The sequence below is a fragment of the Budorcas taxicolor genome, chromosome 9, assembly GCF_023091745.1.
Source record: "Budorcas taxicolor isolate Tak-1 chromosome 9, Takin1.1, whole genome shotgun sequence".
Classification (NCBI taxonomy): Eukaryota; Metazoa; Chordata; class Mammalia; order Artiodactyla; family Bovidae; genus Budorcas; species Budorcas taxicolor.
In genome coordinates this window covers 73444731-73452260 of record NC_068918.1, presented here as the reverse complement: position 1 = coordinate 73452260, position 7530 = coordinate 73444731, and the positions used below count along the sequence as shown (strand labels likewise).

Here is a 7530-nt window from a genome sequence, read left to right as displayed (position 1 = left end):
CAAGCACTGGACTAAGTGCAAAGGAATAAATCATGAATAATTCCAGCAACTCCCCTCTGCCCACCCTCTTGAGGTGACTAAGAAACACACCAGTACACCTGAGGACCCTGTGGTCTTAGAGATACAGTAGAAGCATCGTCCCTTGTGTAGGAGGAGAGTAGAGCAGGTTTAAGGGATCTGAAACACTCTAGAAAGGGAGACTTTTTAAGTACACATTTATTTATTTTGTCGCACTTAGTTGTGGCACACGAGATCGTCAATCTTCGTTGTGCCAGGTGGAATTTTCAGTTGTGGCATGCCAACTCTTAGTTGCAGCATGTGGGACCTAGTTCCCTGACCAGGGATCGAACCCGGGCCCTCTACATTGAGAGTGTGGAGTCATAGCCACTGGACCACCAGGGAAGTCCTGGGGGTGCTTAAAGTATTGAAGCAGCAAAAAGATGGTCACCAGTATGTTCAGGGTTGGCAGAAGTTCAAGATTTTTCCTTCCTTTTTTCCTTTTATATACTGTTTGGATTTTCTACAATGGGCTTGAATTATTTACTTAACTAGACAAATAGTCTGTGTTTATTCATCCTAAAATTATTGGGTTGGACTAATCAATTCTTGCCACCATCATCCTCCCCCAGCCCCCAAACACATACACCTATACACAGCTTCTCTCTTCTGTTATCTCAAACTGACCAGTAACACAGGGAGAATAAAGTTACATTTTCCTTGAAGTCTCAGTTTAGGGTGAATAAATTTGCCACCAAGTCTGTATCTCAGAGGCACACCTGTAACTCCAGAGCCTGTGCCGCTTGTTGACTCACCACACTCTTTTGTCCCTCAGAGACAAACAATCCTGTGCTTCTTAATTTCCCACAGGTTTGATGCTCTTCTATCTGGTCCTTACTTATCTTTCCCACCCTTAAGAGGTTCTCTTTATTGAGATAAAGATTCATAATGTCTTAAAAGAGAGGGTGCAGATTCAACAACTGTTTCCTTTGCTTCTTTTGTAATTTTTACATGAATTCAGTCAAAGTCAGTTCCTACTCAGCATGCTTAGTAACCTTTAACTAAATCGCCAATGACATTCAATAAGCAAAAGGTAGGACTCCAAACAAAGAGGTGGAGCTAATTAAACAAAGAGGGTCTCATTTAATAGTCTCTCCGTAGACTCACTGGCAGCCGTCAGTCAGTCCCTCAGGGTGAGTGAAATGATCAAGAGAAAGGAACAAAGTTTAAATAAATCAAAGAGAGTTCTCAAAATACAAATGGCAGTAAGAAGAAATGCAAGAAGATGAACTTTCCCTCCGGAGAGGCAGGGTGGAGTGGGGGAGAGCAGAAACCAGCCCCTGACTCCCAGGGGCTGACCGCTGAGCCCCATCCCATCAGGAGGGGCAGCCACCCCTCCTCCAGGCTGAGGAGCCCTTCCCTACAGGTCTGCTCTCATAGTTCTTTAATCACCTCCCCCGGTTCGCCAGGGCTGGAACAGGAGACCTGTGACACTCAGGCTCAAGACCACAAGCAGCCAGTTTGGGCTCGAGATTGCTCTTCTTCCAGATTTTCATTAGAAATTACTTCTTCCACACCCCAAATTGCAGCTTGCCTCTTTGCCACCCATTTTATGTTACAGTGGCTTTTCTCCTTTGACTCCAAATGTAACTTACCTGTGAGCACACAAAGCCACAAAAGCTTCTCAGAGAGGGGAGCATTTGCCCCCCCCGAAACGTATGGCTATGTCTGGACATTTTGGTTGCCACTAGCATCTTGTGGGTAGAAACCAGAGATACTCCTAAGCATACTACAGTGTTCGGGACTACCCCACAGCAAAGAATTATCCAGCCCCAATTGTCAACAGAGCCAAGGGTGAGGGACCCTGCCCTGGAGGAAGATTAGCTTTGGGGGCCCTTTTAGGTTCCTCAAGAGGAGGCATTCTAGAACCCAGCCTTCCATTCCACTAGCCAGACATCCTCCTCTTTAAAAAATAAAACAAAATTATGGAATTGAAGAACATAAATATTAAAATGGCCTCATTATACAGATGAGGAAGTTGAGGGCCCAAGGGAAGATGCAGTTTTCTCAAGATCAAACAGTGAGGCTGGGTTGTCTGGAAACTAATGTCCTATTACAGCGAAACTTGCCATTACTCTATCTGGCAGGCATTTTATTTTGAAAAGGAAACTAGGTTAGCCTGACCATACGCTCTGCACAGTTCTGCCCTGTGTCCTGCTGCCTTCAACTAACAATTCAACTTCATTCTTCAGGCAGATTTCAGAATTATTTTAATTGATTTGATGCCTGTATCTTTCTCTACTATAGAAAACACGGTTGTCATCCCTTGTATACCTGGATTATACTACTTCATTTAATTGTTTATTACCTCCCAAGGCAACATTTTCACTAGACTGACCCTTGCACAGTAAGACAGCCAGTGACATGCTGTAGCACTGTTGTGAGCTTTAGTTCTAAAGCGACACAAATTTGGATTCAGCATTTTGCCAATCTCCTTTTCAGTTGTCGTGATAGAAACTCACACTATCTTATTTAAAAAATGGAACTGTCTGACTCATTTATTTGGGAAGTTCATGGTTATTACTGGCTTCAGGAAAGGATGGATTTGAGGATTCAAACAATATCTCAGAATTTGTTTTCCCTTTCTCTGTTTTCTTCTATGGAGTTTATTTAAACCAAGACTCTCTCCCCATGTAACAAAGATGACCCTCCAAACCTCAGTTTCAGGCACTTGGAGTCCATACCTGTGGCCTTTTTGTCCCAGCATCTAAATAAGTCACCAGAAAGGTCTCTGTTTAGCCTCACCTAGCGAAGGAGTTGTGGGGGGGAGGCTCCTTTGTTCCTCAGGTTTATCACAATCACTTTGAGTGAGGAAAGGGGACCTTAAAGAAAAGAAGCATTCAGAAGCAGAGAAAATATTAACAGTTCATCCAATTTAGTAAGTGTTGACATCTCTCTCTCTGTTTGTCTCTGCCTCTCCATCTCTGTCTCTGTCTGTCTGTCTGTCTCTCTCTACATATATATATATATATATATATATATATATATGTATTCATACATACATATAAAGAGATGCTGGTTTGATCCTCAAGTAGAGAAGATCCCCTGAGGAGGGCAAGGCAACCCACTCCAGTATCTTGCCTGGAGAAAACCGTGGACAGAGGAGCCTGGTGGGCTACAGTCCATAGGGTCTCACAGAGTCAGACACAACTGAAGCGACTTAGCATGCATATATTTATACACACACATGCTGTGAAACTATCACTTCAATCAAGATAATGAACATATCCTTTCTCTCCAAATAAGTTCCTTCATGTCTGTTTGTGACTCCCCATATCACCTCTTCCCACTTTATTTCATTCCTCTCCCCAGGCAACAAATAATCAGCTTTCTGTCACTATAGATGATCATTTCCAATTGCTAAATTCTAAATAAATTGAATTATACAGTATGTCTTCTCTTCTGACTGGCTTCTTCCACTCAGCATAATTATTTTGAAATGTATCCCTATCATGAATACTTCCTTTTTGTAACTAAGTGGTATTCCATTGTAAGGATGTCCTACAAGTTGTTTATCCACTTCCTACTGATAGAAGTTTTGGTTGTTTTTAGTTTGGGGTTGTACTGGATTAAATTGAGTTCCGCAAAGACAAGCTTGGGTTCTAAGTCGCAGTACATGTGAATGTGAACTTATCTGGAAATAAGGTCTTTGCAGATGTAATCAAGCTAAAGATTTGGGGATGCCATCTTCCTGGATTTAGAACGGATCCTAAATCCAAAGAGTGGTGTCAAAAGAGAAAAGGTATTTGAGACATACAGAAATAAAGGGAAGAAGGTCATGTAATCACAGAAGAGAGCTGAGTTATACAGTTACAAGGCAAGGAATATCAACAGCCATCAGAAGCTGGAAGAGGTAAGGAAGGAGTCACCTCTCAAGGCTATCGAGGGTATGACTCTGCTAATGTCTTGATTTCAGGATTCTGGCCTCCAGAACTATAAAAGAATGCATTTCTGTTGTTTTTAGCCACAGGTGTGTTGTAGTGTGTTGTGACAGGCCTAAGAAACTAACATGGGGCTCTTACATATAAAGCTGCTAAAATTCTTGAACAATCTTTTGGGTCATTATATGCTTTCATTTCTCTTTAATAAATACCTAGAAGTTGAATGCTAGGTGATATGGTAAGTATATATTTAAAATTCTAAGAAACTGCCAAACTGTTTTCCCAAGTGGTTGTATCATTTTACATTCTGCTCAATAGCATATAAGAGTTTGAGTCACTCCATAGATACTTAGCATGGTTAGTCTTTTTAATTTTAGTAATAAATAGTCCACACAATTGCACTCATCTCACACGCTAGTAAAGTAATACTCAAAATTTTCCAAGCCAGGCTTCAGCAATACATGAACCGTGAACTTCCAGATGTTCAAGCTGGTTTTAGAAAAGGCAGAGGAACCAGAGATCAAATTGGCAACATCCACTGGATCATTGAAAAAGCAAGAGAGTTCCAGAAAAAACATTTATTTCTGCTTTATTGACTATGCCAAAGCCTTTGACTGTGTGGATCACAAGAAACTGTGGAAAATTCTTCAAGAGATAGGAATACCAGACCACCTGACCTGCCTCTTGAGAAACCTATAGGCAGGTCAGGAAGCAACAGTTAGAACTGGACATAGAACAACAGACTGGTTCCAAATAGGAAAAGGAGTACGTCAAGGCTGTATATTGTCACCCTGCTTATTTAACTTATATGCAGAGTACATCATGAGAAACACTGGGCTGGAAGAAGCACAAGCTGGAATCAAGATCACCAGGAGAAATCTCAATAACCTCAGATATGCAGATGACACCACCCTTATGGCAGAAAGTGAAGAGGAACTAAAAAGCCTCTTGAAAGTGAAAGAGGAGAGTGAAAAAGTTGGCTTAAAGCTCAACATTCAGAAAACGAAGATCATGGCATCTGGTCCCATCACTTCATGGGAAATAGATGGGGAAACAGTGGAAACAGTGTCAGACTTTATTTTTGGGGGCTCCAAAATCATTGCAGATGGTGATTGCAGCCATGAAATTAAAAGACGTTTACTCCTTGGAAGGAAAGTTATGACCAACCCAGATAGCATATTAAAAAGCAGAGATATTACTTTGCCAACAAAGTTCCGTCTAGTCAAGGTTATGGTTTTTCCAGTGGTCATGTATAGATGTGAGAGTTGGACTGTGTAGAAAGCTGAGCACCTAAGAATTGATGCTTTTGAACTGTGGTGTTGGAGAAGACTCTTGAGAGTCCTTTGGACTGCAAGTAGATCCAACCAATCTATTCTAAAGGAGATCAGCCCTGGGTGTTCTTTGTAAGGAATGATGCTAAAGCTGAAACTCCAGTACTTTGGCCACCTCATGCGAAGAGTTGACTCATTGGAAAAGACTCTGATGCTGGGAGGGATTGGGGGGCAGGAGGAAAAGAGGACGACAGAGGATGAGATGGCTGGATGGCATCACCGACTCGATGGACGTGCGTTTGGGTGAACTCCGGGTGTTAGTGATGGACAGGGAGGCCTGGCGTGTGGCAATTCATGGGGTCGCAAGGAGTCGGACACGACTGAGTGACTGAACTGAACTGAACTATTAATGATATTTAGCATTTTTTCATGGACTTTTATCCATGCCACACTTTTTTTTTGATGAAGTGCTGTTTCAAATCTTCTGCCCTTTTTTACTGCAATTTTTTATGTTCTTAGGACTTTTATATCTCTAGATACAGGTCCTTTATCAGATATGAGATTTACAAAATTGTGTTCCATCTTGTGGCTACTCTTACCGTCCACAGTGTCTTTATATAAACAGTAGGTTCAATTTTTGAAAAAGTTTAAATTCCCAGTATTTTCTTTCATGGATTGTATTATTAGTGTCATGTCTAAAAGAAATATCCCTAATTCAATGTCACAAATATTTCTTTCTTGCATGTTTTTTTTTTTTAGCTTTCTAGTTTGTGGTTTTATAGTATGTGCTAATTTTTTATACAGTTCAGGGTTCTTTTGTTTTGCAAATGCATATCCAATTTTCCCCATACCAGGTGTTGAAAGCCTATCTCTTCACCATTGACTTTCAAATTGACCACATAGGTAGGAGTCCATTTCTAGATTCTATCCAGTTTCATTGATTTATTGGTCTACCATCATGTAATATCATACTATCTTATTATTATACATTTTAATAAGATTTGGAGTCAAGAAGAAGCTCTCTGACTCTCTTTTTTAAAGTTATTTTGACTATTCTAGATATCTGCATTGCATTTCTACATTAATTTTAGAATCAACTTGTCAGTTACTACAGAAAAATTGTGCTAATATTTTGAATGAGATTGCATTGAACCTACAGACTGATTTTAGGAGAATGGCCATCTAAAAAAAATTGTATCTTTTTATTCATAGACATGGTATATCTCTCAATTTGTTTAGATCTTTTTAAATCTCTCTCAATGATGTCTTGTAGTTTTCCACACACAGATCTTATACAACCTTTGTCAATGTGATCCTTAAGCATCTGTCATGCAATGTTGAGTGGTTTTTTTTTTAATGTTAATTTCCATTTTTTTCCACGTATTATTGTATTTACAGTAATACCATTAATTTCCATAAATTGATTTTAGATTGTACAACCTTGTTAAACTCACACTTTACTTCTAGTAGGTTTTTTATAGATTTCATAGTTTCCTTATTAGAAGATCATGCCATCTGTGAATAAAGACAGTTTTTACCTGGTGGTTCAACTGGGAAAGAATTTACTTTCAAACACATTCAGGCTGTTGGAAGAATATGTTTAGCTGTAAGAGGTCACTTCTAATTCCTTACTTCATGGGCTTCCTCAACATGATTTCTTACTTTATCTGGCCAACAAGAATAGCCACCGTGAGTCTTTTTGGCAAAGAGGCTTATATAATTTAACATAACAATAAGACTGACATCCTGAAACCTCAGGGGAAGAAGGTTACATAAAAATATAAGCACTAGAAAGCAGATCACACAGGGTCTGCCTACCACAGATGGTGGCACAGGGTAGTAGTAACCTGGCTAAGTGTTCTGTGCTTGGGCATAGGGGCAGGTGTGGGGTGTGTGTGTGTGTGTGTGTGTGTGTGCATTTGTTTCTTTCTTTCTTAAGTAGAAGGAGAATAATCAGGCCCTCTCCACTATAGTTAATTCTGTTTACAATTTTCATCTCCCTGTTTCATAAATCAACATATGCGATGGTTAATTTTATGGGTCAACTTGGCTAAGCTATCAGACCCAGTCATTTAATCAAACACTAGTCTCAGTGATGCTGAGAAAGTATTTTGCAGATGTGGTTAACATTTATAAATCAGCTGACCTTAAATAAATGAGATTACCTTCCATAATGTGGGTGAACTTCATCCAACCAGTTGAAAGTCTTAAGAACAAAAACAGATTTCCAAAAGAAGAAATTCAGCATCAACTCCTGTCCGACTTTCAGCCTCCCAGTCTTCTCTACAGATTTCAAACTTTACAGACTTCACAATTACATG

At 39.9% G+C, this 7530-nt stretch overlaps 1 non-coding gene across 1 annotated transcript; it reads right to left on the bottom strand.

The window, feature by feature from the left end:
- Positions 1–329: 329 nt before the first annotated feature.
- Positions 330–402, bottom strand: TRNAE-CUC (transfer RNA glutamic acid (anticodon CUC)). Its single transcript has one exon. It is a non-coding gene; the product is annotated as a tRNA-Glu (tRNA).
- Positions 403–7530: the final 7128 nt, after the last annotated feature.